Source organism: Pan troglodytes, chromosome 1, assembly GCF_028858775.2.
Source record: "Pan troglodytes isolate AG18354 chromosome 1, NHGRI_mPanTro3-v2.0_pri, whole genome shotgun sequence".
NCBI classification, from domain to species: domain Eukaryota; kingdom Metazoa; phylum Chordata; class Mammalia; order Primates; family Hominidae; genus Pan; species Pan troglodytes.
In genome coordinates, this window is record NC_072398.2 from 61,575,753 (window position 1) to 61,592,878 (window position 17,126).

The following is a 17,126-nucleotide window of genomic DNA, read 5'->3' on the forward strand; positions in this document are numbered from 1 at the left end:
TAGAGATGGGGTCTTGCTGTGTTGCTCAGGCTGATAGCAAATTCCTGGCCTCAAGCAGCCTCCCAAAGTGCTGGGCTTGCAAGTGTGCACCAACACACCCAGCCTGGAGGCTTCTTAAAGAAAGATGATTCATTTTTCCAGTAGTCCAGAATGACAATTGCATTGTAATTTTAGGTAATCTGTGTCAAGTTAATTTAGGTTATTTAAAATTTCTCTGAGAAGTAATTTCTGCTAGAAGCTTTTAAAGTAGATTGCAAAGAACGCTATTCCTCAAAATAGAGGAACAATTTACATTATCTGTTCATTTTCTTTCTTACTGGCATGAATATTTGAAATCAATTTGTAACAAGCAACATGTCTTGAGTTTTCTTTATTTGCTACTTCCTATCTAGACACTTCATAGCCCCATGCAAAGAAAACATACACTCAGTTAAACCACATATAACATGCATCAATAAATCCATGCTGAAATTATCTTAGAGATGAGAACTTATGATATCTTCACAGAAACTATGAAATAAATTATTGCTTTAATCTTAGGTTTGAAACACAAGGACTGACTGCCAGACCTTTTTAGAATGTTGAAAACCTACAAGTATTGTTCCAAAATGTTGCTTTGTTTAGCTATGTAATAAATAGATTAGCCAGGAGTAGACACGTAAGTACAGTATGGGCACTGTATATATATTAGCAAGAAAATGTTTTTCCATACATTTTCACCCTGCAGTATTATGGAATAATTACCATTATTCATTCTTAACATAAAGGTAGAATCCAGAAAGTTTCTTCCTATTTCTAGCACTGATTTAATTTGCTGATTTAATTTGGAGGGCATAAGGACAATGAATGCATGGTGAAAAATGTTTATGAGTGTGTAGGAATGTGTGTGTGTGTGTGTAGAAAAGGAAAGTTGTCCTGGGGAAAAGTACTGGATTAAAAATTTCTTGATTGTTGCAGGAGGGCACTGTATTGCCAGGTCCCTGGATGTGGTGTGAAGACTGTTCTCTACAAAACTCTAGAAGGCACGATTTTCATCAGATTCACAGCCAGCGTGGCCATACAGAGTAAGCCTGTATTAGGTAGCCATGTTTATTGCCCCAAATACTACCGAGCCATAGGCAATAACCTGGCTTTCTTTTCTGTAAAAATTATGTTAGTAAAACTTGACTACCTTATTTAGAAGTTTGTGTTAAATCAAGTTTAGCCTGAAGTTGCTTTCTTACGTATTTTAAGTTCAGCCTAAAGGTCTCTCTATACGTGTGAACTATAACCTAAATGGAGATATAAACAGACTGTAACCTATTCTTGTGCCAGTCACCGAGTTTTGGCCAGTCAAAGGGGGACAACTGTTCAAACCATGTTCAAATAAGGCAAACATATAAACAATCTGGCTGTTTTTCTACATCATGTCTTTTGTTGTTGTTGTTGTTTTGAGACAAGATCTCGCTCTGTCACCCAGGCTGGAGTGCAGTGGTGCAATCTCAGCTCACTGCAGCCTCCGCCTCAGCCTCCAGAGTAGGTGAGATTACAGGCAAGCACCACCATGTCTGGTTAATTTTTGTATTTTTAGTAGAGACAGGGGTTTCACCATGTTGGCCAGGCTGGTCTGGAACTCCTGACCTCAAGTGATCCACCCGCCTTGGCCGCCCAGAGTGCCGGGATTACAGGTGTGAGCCACCACACCTCCCCATGTCCATTTTCTGTAGGCCACTTTCCTTTTTCTATTTATAAATCTTCCACCACGTGGCTGTGCTGCAGTCTCTGAGCCTACTCTGATGCAGGAGGTTGCACAATTCATGAATTTTTCTTTGCGTGATTAAACTCTCTAAAATTAATTTGCCTGAAGTTTTTCTTTAAACAGTATAAAGATGGCATTAAATTTAAAATAGGCCAAAATGTTTTGAAACAAACCTTAAGTGAATGTCAACCTTTCACTGAGATCAACACCACAAAGGTGAGGTAAGACTTTCAGCATTAAGAAATGAACCAAGAAAAGCTGGCAATAAAAACAATAAACCACTGTCAAAAACAAAACAGTAGAGCACCTAAAAAAGGGTGGAGGGAAAGAGAAAAGAAAAGATAAATAGATAATTATATGCATGGCAAATATTATATTAAAAGTTAATGGGTGCAGCACACCAACATGGCACATGTATACATATGTAACAAACCTGCACGTTGTGCACATGTACCCTAGAACTTAAAAGTATAATAAAAAAAAAATATATATATAAAGCATTTATTAGTGCATATCCTTTGTGAGTAAAGATTAAAATCTGGTCTACACTAATGCAGGCTAATCTCAGAATGACTTCACAGCAGGAAGGAAACCTAAGTAAGACAGAAAAGATATACTTAAATATGAAGGTAAATGTCCTAAAGAAAAGAAACACAATTTTATGAGGTCATAGAGTATAGGAATCTGTCTTAATCTGAGTGTCTAGAAAGTTCTGGACAGCCATTGAGCTGAGATTTGTCTGGTGAGTAGGGATTAACTGGGCAAAGAGGGTTGATGACATTGGAGGTCATTTCAGAGAGAGGTAATCCACATTCAGAGCTGTGATGGGAAGAAACATGGCCTGTCTGAGGAAGTGGAGAGAGACCCATGTGACGGATGCTCAGAGAACCAGTTATTGAAAGAAGCCCGAAGAATGGGCAGAATTACATGTGAACAAGTGGTTCTTATGAAATTGTTTGGTCTGTAAATTAAAAGCAATAGGGTAATCAGAGAGAGTTTTAAGTTGGGTAAGGTTTGACAGTGGTTTGGGGATGGGGTGTATTTCAAATGGTAAGTTCCTCATTTTGAAAATACGACTATGAATACAGTACAGAGAGCTGCTTTGGCAAGGAAGGTATTTGGAGAAGGCAAAGGTGGTTGCTCCCTTGATTGCAATTTGTACAGGGATTACTAATTCTACATTAGTACTGTTAGAATTCAAGAGATGTTAAGATGGTAATAAAAGATTTGGCACTGGATCTCAATACAAGAGTTGATAGGAAGACAAGATTTCTGGCTTGTGCATCTAGAAGTTTGGTGATGCCATTTCCTAGGACATGAAACAAAGGAAAATGACCAGGTTTGAGATAGGAAAGGATGAGATGGATATTAGGAGAACAGTTTGGGACCTGTTGAAAATAAGGATCTTTATAAGGTATCTAAATGGAAATGTCTATATGAGTCTGAACTCAACAAAAAAGATTTTGAAAACTACATAAATTTGCTAGTTATTGGTATGCAGAGGGTAGTGAATCACTGGTTTGAATGCAATGACCTATAGAGAGGGAGAGCAGAAAGGAGAAATTAGTCCGATACTAAGCCCCACAGAATCTTAGCTTTTAATGGCTAATTAATGGGTGGGGAAGGGTGAACCAATGGTGCCTGAGGGGCGGGGCCAGACAGCTTGAAAAGTAGAAGCCAAATGAAGTCAGAGTTTCAATAGGGAGGATGCGGTGAATAGTGTCACACAGTGCTCTGGACCCCTTTATAATGAGGATTGAGACATATTCCTTGGCTTCTCACCCAATTCAAAACATTTCCTCCGACTGGTGGAGGAAGATTGTTATCAGTTAAAATACAGCATGCCACTTGGAACTGGACAATATAGAGTTAAAGAGATATATGGGTTATTGGTTTCCTTAGAAAAATGAGAAGGTATAATATTGTGTCTGAAGTTTTAACCAGTTTCAGGAGTTCACTTAAGAAAACTTGGGCTCCCGAATGACTACTGGGTACATAACGAAATGAAGGCAGAAATAAAGATGTTCTTTGAAACCAACGAGAACAAAGACACAACATACCAGAATCTCTGGGACACATTCAAAGCAGTGTGTAGAGGGAAATTTATAGCACTAAAGGCCCACAAGAGAAAGCAGGAAAGATCCAAAATTGACACCCTAACATCACAATTAAAAGAACTAGAAAAGCAAGAGCAAACACATTCAAAAGCTAACAGAAGGCAAGAAATAACTAAAATCAGAGCAGAACTAAAGGAAATAGAGACACAAAAAACCCTTCAAAAAATTAATGAATCCAGGAGCTGGTTTTTTGAAAGGATCAACAAAATTGATAGACCGCTAGCAAGACTAATAAAGAAAAAGAGAAGAATCAAATAGACGCAATAAAAAATGATAAAGGGGATATCACCACCGATCCCACAGAAATACAAACTACCATCAGAGAATACTACAAACACCTCTATGCAAATAAACTAGAAAATCTAGAAGAAATGGATAAATTCCTCGACACATACACTCTCCGAAGACTAAACCAGGAAGAAGTTGAATCTCTGAATAGACCAATAACAGGAGCTGAAATTGTGGCAATAATCAATAGCTTACCAACTAAAAAGAGTCTAGGACCAGATGGATTCACAGCCAAATTCTACCAGAGGTACAAGGAGGAACTGGTACCATTCCTTCTGAAACTATTCCAATCAGTAGAAAAAGAGGGAATCCTCCCTAACTCATTTTATGAGGCCAGCATCGTCCTGATACCAAAGCCGGGCAGAGACACAACCAAAAAAGAGAATTTTAGACCAATATCCTTGATGAACATTGATGCAAAAATCCTCAATAAAATACTGGCAAACCGAATCCAGCAGCACATCAAAAAGCTTATCCACCATGATCAAGTGGGCTTCATCCCTGGGATGCAAGGCTGGTTCAATATACGCAAATCAATAAATGTAATCCAGCATATAAACAGAACCAAAGACAAAAACCACATGATTATCTCAATAGATGCAGAAAAGGCCTTTGAAAAAATTCAACAACGCCTCATGCTAAAAACTCTCAATAAATTAGGATTGATGGGACGTATCTCAAAATAAGAGCTATCTATGACAAACCCACAGCCAATAGCATACTGAATGGGCAAAAACTGGAAGCATTCCCTTTGAAAAGTGGCACAAGACAGGGATGCACTCTCTCACCACTCCTATTCAACATAGTGTTGGAAGTTCTGGCCAGGGCAATTAGGCAGGAGAAGGAAATAAAGGGCATTCAATTAGGTAAAGAGGAAGTCAAATTGTCCCTGTTTGCAGACGACATGATTGTATATCTAGAAAACCCCATTGTCTCAGCCCAAAATCTCCTTAAGCTGATAAGCAACTTCAGCAAAGTCTCAGGATACAAAATCAATGTACAAAAATCACAAGCATTCTTATACACCAACAACAGACAAACAGCCAAACCATGAGTGAACTCCCATTCACAATTGCTTCAAAGAGAATAAAATACCTAGGAATCCAACTTACAAGGGATGTGAAGGACCTCTTCAAGGAGAACTACAAACCACTGCTCAAGGAAATAAAAGAGGATACAAACAAATGGAAGAATATTCCATGCTCATGGGTAGGAAGAATCAATATCATGAAAATGGCCATACTGCCCAAGGTAATTTACAGATTCAATGCCATCCGCATCAAGCTACCAATGACTTTCTTCACAGAATTGGAAAAAACTATTTTAAAGTTCATATGGAACCAAAAAAGAGCCCGCATTGCGAAGTCAATCCTAAGCCAAAAGAACAAAGCTGGAGGCATCACACTACCTGACTTCAAACTATACTACAAGGCTACAGTAACCAAAACAGCATGGTACTGGTACCAAAACAGAGATATAGATCAATGGAACAGAACAGAGCCCTCGGAAATAACACTGCATATCTACAACTATCTGATCTTTGACAAACCTGAGAAAAACAAGCAATGGGGAAAGGATTCCCTATTTAATAAATGGTGCTGGGAAAACTGGCTAGCCATATGTAGAAAGCTGAAACTGGATCCCTTCCTTACACCTTATAAAAAAATCAATTCAAGATGGATTAAAGACTTAAACATTAGACCTAAAACCATAAAAACCCTAGAAGAAAACCTAGGCATTACCATTCAGGACATAGGCATGGGCAAGGACTTCATGTCTAAAACAGCAAAAGCAATGGCAACCAAAGCCAAAATTGACAAATGGGTTCTAATTAAAGAGTTTCTGCACAGCAAAAGAAACTACCATCAGAGTGAACAGGCAACCTACAAAATGGGAGAAAATTTTTGCAACCTACTCATCTGACAAAGGGTTAATATCCAGAATCTACAATGAACTCAAACAAATTTACAAAAAAAGAACAAACAACCCCATCAAAAAGTGGGCGAAGGACATGAACAGACGCTTCTCAAAAGAAGACATTTATGCAGCCAAAAAACACATGAAAAAATGCTCACCATCACTGGCCATCAGAGAAATGCAAATCAAAACCACAATGAGATACCATCTCACACCAGTTAGAATGGCAATCATTAAAAAGTCAGGAAACAACAGGTGCTGGAGAGGTTGTAGAGAAATAGGAACACTTTTACACTGTTAGTGGGACTGTAAACTAGTTCAACCATTGTGGAAGTCAGTGTGGCGATTCCTCAGGGATCTAGAACTAGAAATACCATTTGACCCAGCCATCCCATTACTGGGTATATACCCAAAGGACTATAAATCATGCTGCTATAAAGACACATGCACACGTATGTTTATTGCGGCATTATTCACAACAGCAAAGACTTGGAACCAACCCAAATGTCCAACAATGATAGACTGGATTAAGAAAATGTGGCACATGTACACCATGGAATACTATGCAGCCATAAAAAAGGATGAGTTCATGTCCTTTGTAGGGACATGGATGAAAATAGAAATCATCATTCTCAGTAAACTTATTGCAAGAACAAAAAACCAAACACCGCATATTCTCACTCATAGGTGGGAATTGAACAATGAGAACACATGGACACAGGAAGGGGAACATCACACTCTGGGGACTGTTGTGGGGTGAGGGGAGGGGGGATGGGGATAGCATTGGGAGATATACCTAATGCTAGATGACAAGTTAGTGGGTGCAGCGCACCAGCATGGCACATGTATACATATATAACCTGCACATTGCACACATGTACCCTAAAACTTAAAGTATAATAATAATAATTAGAAAAAATTCATGGGGCTATATACATAAGACTTGTGCACTTTGTCACGTATTCTGGAAAAATCAATACAATTCAAAACAAATAAATGCATTTCCACTTTTTTTTTTTTAAAAAAAGAAAACTTGGTAGCTACAGTAGGCACACAAATTCATATGTCTAGCATTACACCTAGCATTTACATTTTCATTAAAATGTAAAATCATTAGGAGAGGTATTAACTTACTAATAAAAATGGTTGATTACTAATCAGAAGCATTTTCATGAAAATGATAGCAGATGTGTATTAGATTCCGAGACAGACAAAATATGCCAAAGCAAATCAGTTTGGGTGAATTGTTCCCTCATCAATTCCTGTTTTAAGGCAGAGTTATATATTTATTGTCTCAGAAACAGACTAAAATGATTAAAGGTGAATTGGAAGAGAAATAGGAAAGTAAGTGGTTAGATTATAGGTTTTTCCTAGTAAAAACCTTCTTCTCTTTTATAAGTTAAATGAAGAGTGGAATTGTTCCTGGGATATAGGGACTTAGCATCTCTGCATCAGTATTTGTGGATGATAAAATATCCTGTTGTTGTAAGAGTGAGTAGGAAACAACCTTGTCTATGTCAATACCATCTTTATATCATTAATTCATCCCGTGAAAAATATACCCCATTCATTCTAGTAAATATAGTAATTTTAATAAGATAGCATATTATAATAATGTGGAAAATAAAATGATACCCAATTTCAGAGACTTGCTTACATATCTTTGATGAGTATTGAGATCAGAATGTAAAATAACTATGCTAGAAGTTTTTTCTTGTTTATGAACTAAAGTTGTTTGCATAACCAAGTAAAAATGTGTCACTGAATTACATACTGTGTTTATACAAGACACACAGATGAAATAAAATATATCACAACACATGAGGCAAGAAGCTTAAAGATGCATGATATTGCTTTTCCCATAGTCAGAGAAGCACGTAAAATATTAAATTTCTCACAAGTGGGTTCTCCATGATCTCTTCCCTGTTCCTAACCTGACTTCTTATTTTCAGATCTTATCTCCCCCCCAGTATGACATTTTCTTCTAATATTCAAACCTTCACTCACATTTTGGAAAAAAAGTCTCCCATCCCAACTCTGTATCACATGTTCTCCTCCTAGAATATACTCCTGACATCTGGAACAGCTGGAAAATAACAGCAGGTTTTAACAGTACCATTAACAGTCCCCTGTGTCATCGTCAGTCCCACAAAATATTCTAGGGCAGCACTCGGTTGACTCTCTCCCCTAGCATGATTTCAGACATTTTCACCCTCACACTCTCCCAATTTCTCTGATTAGACTCTTTGAATCTTTCCCTCTACGGTGGGTTCACACACACATTGACACTGTACGTGCACACACATATCAGTTGCTTACACTGAAATTGTTGAGTTTTACATCTTTCTTCTACAAAGACCATACTTTCTCAATGAAAAACATTAATTTTCAGAAGTAGTCCAATCCAAAGCCATATAAGGTGATAAAGAAATTGTTTTCTGACTATCACATACTTCAAATATTCTAAGCGATAGATAGTGATTCACATTTGTATATATGTAAGTCCAGATTCTTCATTCCTGGCTCTTAAATGAGGCACTTCAGAGTACATATTGCTGAGACATAGGGGCTACTACCTGGGCTACATATGCAATTATTTCTAATAATACTGTATACTAGGTTCTGATTCTTAATCAGGGGCCCACTTCACATTCAGGCTGTGAAGAGAGGGAGGTTCTGTTGCAGTTACACGTGTCTTCACATGTAAGTGAATATGAGGCTTCACGTTCTCCAACATTTTGAAATGTTTTTCTAGGCTCTATAGGGCAAATTGTGTTTGATAGGATTCCCTTTCTGTCACCACATAATTGATACTTTACACATCTTCAGGGTTGATTCATTCTTTATTTAGTCATTAATTGATTGTCTCAAATTGTTATTTTGTTCATTTAAAGTTTGGCTACTGTTATAGATTGTTTTATAAATGAGTGATTTGGAGTAGAGTATCTTCAAGCTCTTTTTAAATTTTCTTTCTATATGATTTGTGCAGATTGATTTATACACTCACCTACTTCAGTTATCATTACACAAGTTTGGGCTCTGCCTTTTTAAATACACTTCTTTTATCTGCTAACAGTACTAATGCTCCCCATTCTATTCCAGCAAACTGAGCCCTATGAATTCCCAGGTATTTTTTCTATATTCAAAGAATTTCAATTCTCACTGGAAGAAGACAGTTGAATAGCTGATAACAGCAGCAAGGGTATATTTCCAGTGCTTTCTGATCATTTCCTGTAAAAAAAAAAAAGAGAAATTGTCGTGTTCTGATAGTGTTCAGTGATTTTGAAACAATTTTGCTTAGGCAGATACCAGGCTGACTGCATAAAAATCACCAAAGATGATTTTTAAAATACAACTTCTCAGTATCTCAGTAGGTCTGGAGTGTGGTCCAAGAATCTATATTTTTTAAAGCTCTTCCAAGCAATTCTGATGCGAAGCCAAATTTGAGAACCTCTGCTATGCTCTGTTTGCTTCAGTTTGCCATCTAGCAGATTGCACTGTTCTAAACTGCTTCATCATTTAATATACGTATATGCACATGAATTCCAAAGTTTGTCACTCACTATCGATGAAATCTAGGCCAAGAAATTCAACATGTGAGTGCTTTAGTTTCTTCACTAATAGTTATTTTTAAGCATAAAATGAATTATATGCATCTAAAATGCTTAGAATAATGCCTGAGATAGAAAGATATTAGTATTTTCATTTTTATTAATCATTATTTTTTAGTCATCAGACATTTATGATGAATTTATAAAATTTCAGGCATAGCTTTTCAAACCTGGGGAATAGTAAATAAAGATCATCCCCCTTTGCTGCTGTCCCTAGAAGTGTAGTATGAAAAACAGATTTATAAGTAAATAATCAAAATTGATGTGTTTGGATCAAAGACCTAAACATAAGAGCTAAAACTATAAAACATTTTGAAGAAAAATAGGGGAAAAATTATGACATTGGCATTAGCAATTTTTTTGGATATAATACTAACAAAAGAAAAAATAGATAATTGCACGACTTCAAAAACTTGTGCATCAAAAGAGACTATTAATATAGAGAAAAAGCAGGGAATGGGAGAAAATTTTGCAAATCATATATTTGTTAAGGGATTCAATCCAGAATATAAAAAGAACTACAATTCAACAATAATGACAATGACATAAACCTGATTAAAATATAGGTAAAAGATTTGAATAGGCATTTTTCACAAGGTATACAGATAATCAATAAGTACATGAAACGATGTCTAACATACTGGTCATCAGAGAAACGCAAATCAAAATCATATCAAAATGAGATATCACGTCACACCCATTAGACTGCTATTATTGAAAAAAAAACAACAAATGTTGACTAGGATGTAGAGAAACTGCTTTCTTGATTTTCAGAGTCATTTTAATCTGCATATTTCTGGTTCACAATTAATTGTCTAAATTATATGTAATTTTAAAGGACTACTATCAAGGGAAGAATCTTATGTTAGAAATTTGTATATTTTCAATGATAACTTCCAAAATGCCTATGACATCGTACAATAGCTTTCAAGTTAAATCTGCACAGTGTTGACTGTGTTAGCTTCCAGTAACAGAGTTTGTCCTGCTTACTGCCAAGTGGCATATAGACCCCAATATATGACCAAATAGGTCTCTAGAGCTACAACTATAGAAAAAAAGTGTGCAGACATAAAAATTAGGGTGAGAATGGATGGGAAAAGAGTTACAAACTTGGTTTTGGTTTACTCTGAACAGGTGATTTTGGTTGTAAAACTTACTAAAGGCGAGAAATGTGAAAACAATGAGATAACATCGTATACCCATAATAATGGCTATTATCAAAAAAGGGAAAGAATAGTAAGAACAGATGATAGTAAGTGTGATAATTAATTTTACATGTCAAATTGGCCAGGCCACAGTACACAGACACTTGGTCAAACACTATTCTAGTTGTTTTTGTGAAGGTATTTTTTAGATGCTCAAAGGCTAAATCGGCAGACTTTGAATAAAGCAGATTGTCTTCCACAATGTGAGTTGGCCTCACCCAATCACATAAAGACTATAATAGAAAAAGACTGAACTCTCCAGAGGAAGAAGAAATTCTGTCTTTGAAGTGAAACTACAGCTTTAACTCTTCCCTGGCTCTTCATCCTTTCAGCCTACTATCTTGCAGATTTTGAACTTGCTAACTTCCACTATTGTATGAGACAATTTCTTAAAATCTCTCTTTCTCTCTCTTGCTCACTCGCTCTCTCATCTCTCTCTCTCTATATATATTTATTTAGATACACATGTATGTATATGTGTGTGTGTATATATATATTTATGTGTGTATATTGTTTTTAAAAAATAATTGAGTTTTGTGTGTGTTGAGTATCTGTGTGTATATATAAATATATATACATGTGTATATACAAATACATATATACATTTATATATACAAATATATATATACGTGTATATATACAAATACATATATACATGTATATATACACAAGTACATTCTATCAGTTCTGACACACATACATTCTATCAGTTTTGTTTCTCTGGAGAATCCTGCCTAATACCATGAGAACATGAAGAAGTTAGAACCCTTGTGCATTGCTTGTGGGAAGCCACTGTAGAAAATGGTAAAGCAATTCCTCATAAAATTAAACATAAAATTACCATATTAATCATATATCCAGCAATTCAATTTCTGGTTATATACCAAAAAGAAGTGGTAGCAGGGACTCAAACAGATATTTATATACCCATGTTTATAGCAGCATTATTACTATAACCAAAAAGTAGAAGCAATCAAGATATTCACTAACAGAAGAATGGACAAACAAAATGTGGTATATACATACACTAAAATATTATCCAACCTTAAATAAAGAGGAAATTCTGACATATACTATAACATAGATGAACCTTGGAGACATTATTCTAAGTGAAATAAGCCAACTCTAAAAGAAAAAAAACACTGCATGATTCCACTTATATAAAGTACTTAGCACAGTCAAATTCATAGAAGTAAGAAAAGTACAGTGATAATTGCTGGGAGACGGGGAGGGAAAAATAAAGAGTTGTTAAATGAGTATAGAGTTTTAGTTCTGTAAGATTAGAAGAATTCTGGAGATGGATAGTGGTGATGTTTACACAACAACCTGAGTGTAGCTAATACCACTGAACTCTATGTCTTAAAATGGTGCAGGTAGCAAGTTATGTACATTTTACCACAATTTTTTAAATTGAAAATAAGTTTTGGTATAAATATATAAAAACAACCATATATTTTAAGAATTACTAAAGTGGCAGTGTTGTCACTATTAAATGAGAAGGCAACAAAACAATTATTTAATGGGTACATATTTTCCATTTTGCAAGATGAAAACAACCCTGGAGATTGGTCACACAACAATGTGAATATATGTAACACTACTGAACTGTACATTTAAAAATGGTTAAAATGGTAAATTTTATGTTCTATATGTTTTACCACAATAAAAACTCAACTATTTAAAAAAATCAATGTATATGGAATTAAAATGGAATTAAATATAAGGAGCTGTGGGTTCACAGAAGAAAGGAACAATGAATCCTGCTGCATAGGATAGTGTGGGAGAACATTCATCTCTCCTTAACAGAAAATACAATGATATTAGTATTATGTTTTAAAGGGTTAAGAAAGGAGCACTGGAAGAACAGAGAGGATCCATGCGCAGTGTTCAGAGTCAAGTGAACATTTTAACCAATTAAAGTATTTCAATAATTTGGAGTTTGAGGGTGGAGGATGCTCAAAAATGAGTTGAAAAGATTGCAGGACTCCTTCCTGCCCGCCCGCCCGCCTTCCTTCCTTCCTTCCTTCCTTCCTTCCTTCCTTCCTTCCTTCCTTCCCTTTCTTTCTTCTCGCTCTGTTGCTCAGCTCACTGCAACTTCCGCCTTCCGGGTTCAAGAGATTCTGTGCCTCAGCCTCCTGAATAGCTGGGATTACAGTCACATGCCACCATGACTGGCTAATTTTTAAATTTTTAGTAGAGATGGGGTTTTCCCATGATGGTGAGGCTAGTATTGAACTCCTGACCTCAAGTGATCCGCCCACCTCGGATTCCCAAAGTGCTGGGAAGACAGGCATGAGCCACCGCTCCCGGCCTTATTTCATTTTCAAACCTGCATGATCACATAAATTATTTTGGAAATTGTTTTAAAAATACAGTATCAGGCCCTGAGACATTTCCCTCATCCTGAGTTTTCTGGAATAATTACTCAGTGTCTTTCACTGCTTGGCTTATATTCCTGTATTTTATTATTATTATTATTATACTTTAAGTTCTGGGATACATGTGCAGAACATGCAGGTTTGTTACATAGGTATACACGTGCCATGGTGGTTTGCTGCACCCATCAACCCATCATCTACATTAGGTATTTCTCCTAATGGTATCGCTCCCCTTGACCCCACCCTCTGACAGGCACTGGTGTGTGATGTTCCCCTCCCTGTGTCCATGTGTTCTCATTGTTCAGCTCCCACTTATGAGTGAGAACATGCAGTGTTTGGTTTTCTGTTCCTGTGTTAGTTTGCTGAGAATGATGGTTTCCAGCTCCATCCATGTCCCTGCAAAGGACACAAACTCATCCTTTTTATGGCTGCATAGTATTCCATGGTGTATATGTGCTACATTTTCTTTACCCAGTCTGTCACTAATGGGCATTTGGGTTAGTTCCAAGTCTTTGCTACTGTGAACAGTGCTGCAATAAACATACATGTGCATGTGTCTTTATAATAGAATGATTTATAATCCTTTGGGAATATACTCAGTAATGGGATTGCAGGGTCAAATGGTATTTCTGGTTCTGGATCCTTGAGGAATTGCCACACTGCCTTCCACAATGGTTGAACTAATTTACACTCCCACTAACAGTGTAAAAGCATTCCTATTTCTTCACATCCTCTCCAGCATCTGTTGTTTCCTGACTTTTTAATGATTGCCATTCTAACTGGCATGAGATGGTATCTCTTGTAAATTTTTCTGAAGTTCTTTGTAGATTCTGGATATTAGCCCTGTGTCAGATGGATAGATTGCAAAATTTTTCTCCCATTCTGTAGGTTGCCTGTTTTCTCTGATGATAGTTTCTTTTGCTGTGCAGAAGCTCTTTAGTTCAATTAGATCCCATTTGTCAATTTTGGCTTTTGTTGTACCATTGCTTTTGGTGTTTTAGTCATGAAGTCTTTACCCATGCCTATGTCCTGAATGGTACTGTCTAGGTTTTCTTCTAGGGTTTTCATGGTTTTAGGTCTTACATTTAAGTCTTTAATCCATCTTGATTAATTTTCAACATCTTGAGTTAATTTTTGTATAAAATATAAGGAAGGGGTCCAGTTTCAGTTTTCTGCATATGGCTGGCCAGTTTTCCCAACACCATTTATTCAATAGGGAATCATATCCCCACTGCTTGTTTTTGTCAGGTTTCTCAAAGATCAGATGGTTGTAGATGTGTGGCGTTATTTCTGAGGCTCTTTTCTGTTCCATTGGTCTGTATATCTGTTTTGGTACCAGTACCATGCTGTTTTGGTTACTGTAGACTTATAGTATAGTTTGAAGTCAGGTAGCATGATGCCTCCAGCTTTGTTCTTTTTGCTTAGGATTGTCTTGGCAATGTGGGCTCTTTTTTGGTTCCATATGAAATTTGAAGTAGTTTCATATTCCTGTTTATTTATTTTAGTGGTTTTAAAAAACTATGGTACAGTACATTGTCTCAAACCACATTTTGAAAGTAAGCAAAGTAAAAGTAATAAATGAATGAATGAACGAATGAACAACAACAATGAAAAAGGAGGTGTTTGGAGGTATGAGCACTGGGTTGGTTGGTTTTGCATTTTAAAGGTATACTAGTTATTTAATATCTCTAGGAATTGACTAACCGTTGGAGAGACACTTCACTACAGGGTAAGCAAGGCTCCAGATATTAAAGCATCAGAATACAGAAAATAAAATATATGATTAAGATAATTATATATCAAGGAAACAAAACAAAAATCTCAGTAACAAGATAGTTAAGAGTGTCACATTCTAGCACTGTAAAAATAGATGCTCTTTTAGATTAGAGATGACATTACTAAGCTCTTTCTGTCAGGTAATGAGGTCAAACTGAAATTGCAATTAATTTAGTTGGGATTTGAAGTTTAAGGAGAGAGAGCAAATATAAACTGTTCTATAAATAAAGCTAGTTTTGAAGACAGAATGCTAGGGTAGGATCTAGAGGGGGAAGTTTGTCCTTTTTTTCAGAAGAAAGATTTGGATATCCTTAGACTAAATAAAAAATCATTATAAAGGGAGAACTGTGAGATAGAGGAGAGTGTGTATAATCTCTGGAGCAAAGTGCTGAGTGAAGAGGATCTGAATCACAGGTGGAGTGGTTAGATTTGAGTAAAAGAAACAATCGTTTCCTTGGGTGCAGATGTACTTGTGCATATGCCTATGTGAATGTAAATGAGATCATTAACTTCTGACAGCCTCTATCATCTTTGTGCAGTAGATGAAAGGGAATATAATGACAATTTAAAAGTTGAGGGGAATATGAGTTTCTTAAAGTGGCAGGGGAAAAAAGTGTTGGCAATAGTCCAAATAAAATTGAAAAATATAAATTTGTAGTCACTCCAGTGTGCATGATTCTGCCTTTTTTTTGGCAGTCCACAGCAGTCGATGTAAAATATTCTGAGGGTGGATTCTTAACTACATTTATAGTTTGCAGTTTCATGAATGTGGAATTATGGACGCGTATGTTAGGAAAGGAAAGCCAGCTAGGGCAGAGATAATGATAAATCTAGGTGGAAAGAGGTCAAAGAACAAAGTACTTTGAAAGGTAAGAGACATAGGAAGATTAATGAAGTATAAGAGCTAACAAAAGTGTTCAAAACAAAATACTGGAGTTTAGACTCTGCAAGGCAATAAACTCCAACTTGTATAAAAGTAACTCCATCTTTGCAGTTGTACAGGCCAATCCTTGAAGTCACCCTTGTCTTCTCTGTTTCTAACATAGCTCCATCCAATCTCTCAGTAATCCTTCAAATACATTTAGATCCCAACTACTCAGCACCATCTCTCTTAGATTAATTAGACTTTCTGCTTCCACCTTGCCTTCCCAGAGTCTATCCTCAGCCTGTAAGCTAGCGTAAGCATTTTTAAAAAGTAAATTCATGTCACTCCTCTGTTCAAAACCCTGTATATATCCCCATTTCACTCTGAGTGAATCTTTACAATAGCCTCTCTGACTTCACCTTCTACAATGCTTCTTCTTGCTTAATTTTTTCTATCGTTGTTGCTATTCCTCAAACTCAGCAGGCATACTTTCTGATTTGAACTGGCTATTCCTTCTCCTTCAAATAATCTGACAAACTTCTTCACTTCTTTCAAGTTTGGGTCCAAATCATGCTTTGTGACCACTCTTTTTCCGTAAACTGTCTCATTCACCGTTTCTCCTTAAGCTGCTCTTCTTTTTTCTTTTCCTTAATAGCACTTTTTTTTTTACCTCTAACATATATAATTTACTTAATTATTAAAGTATTGCTTATCATCTGCTCCCTCTCAGTAGTGTGTAGGCTCCTAGAGAGAGGAATATTTGCTCACAAATCTATCCCAACTGTCTAGAATGGTGAATGCCACAGAATTGTGTTAAATTAAAGCTTTTTCAGTTAGTGATTTGGAAAAGTTGAAGTAAAGAAACAATAACAATAGGCACCTGGTTATTTTCCTACAAGAATGAATAGTTCAAAAGAGATTTCAGCATAGATGAATTTTGAGGTATGTTTAGATGCCTTCATGCTAGACACAGGAGAGGTAGGTGCTTAAAAGATGTCAGCATTGAGCAAATAATAGATGATTATATACAGATCAAATGAAATGGCAGTCAAGCCATAACAGATTGAATGAAGATACTCTGTGCCTTGTTTACCTTTTGCCTCATTTAGGTGCTGCTGTTCTGTGAATGTGTCCCCCAGGTTCATGTGTTGAATACTTAATACCCAATGCAGAAGTGTTTGGAGGTGGGGCCTAATAAGAGGTGATTAAGTCACGAGGGTTATGCTCTCAT

The 17,126-nt window shown here is 36.4% G+C and overlaps 1 long non-coding RNA gene across 1 annotated transcript in view; it reads left to right on the forward strand.

The window, feature by feature from the left end:
- Positions 1 to 17,126, forward strand: part of LOC107974206 (uncharacterized) — a 47,151-nt gene that overhangs the window by 3,217 nt on the left and 26,808 nt on the right. The window contains exon 2 of the long non-coding RNA XR_001716782.4: positions 958 to 1,064. This is a non-coding gene — a long non-coding RNA (uncharacterized LOC107974206). The remainder of the gene's footprint in view (positions 1 to 957; positions 1,065 to 17,126) is intronic.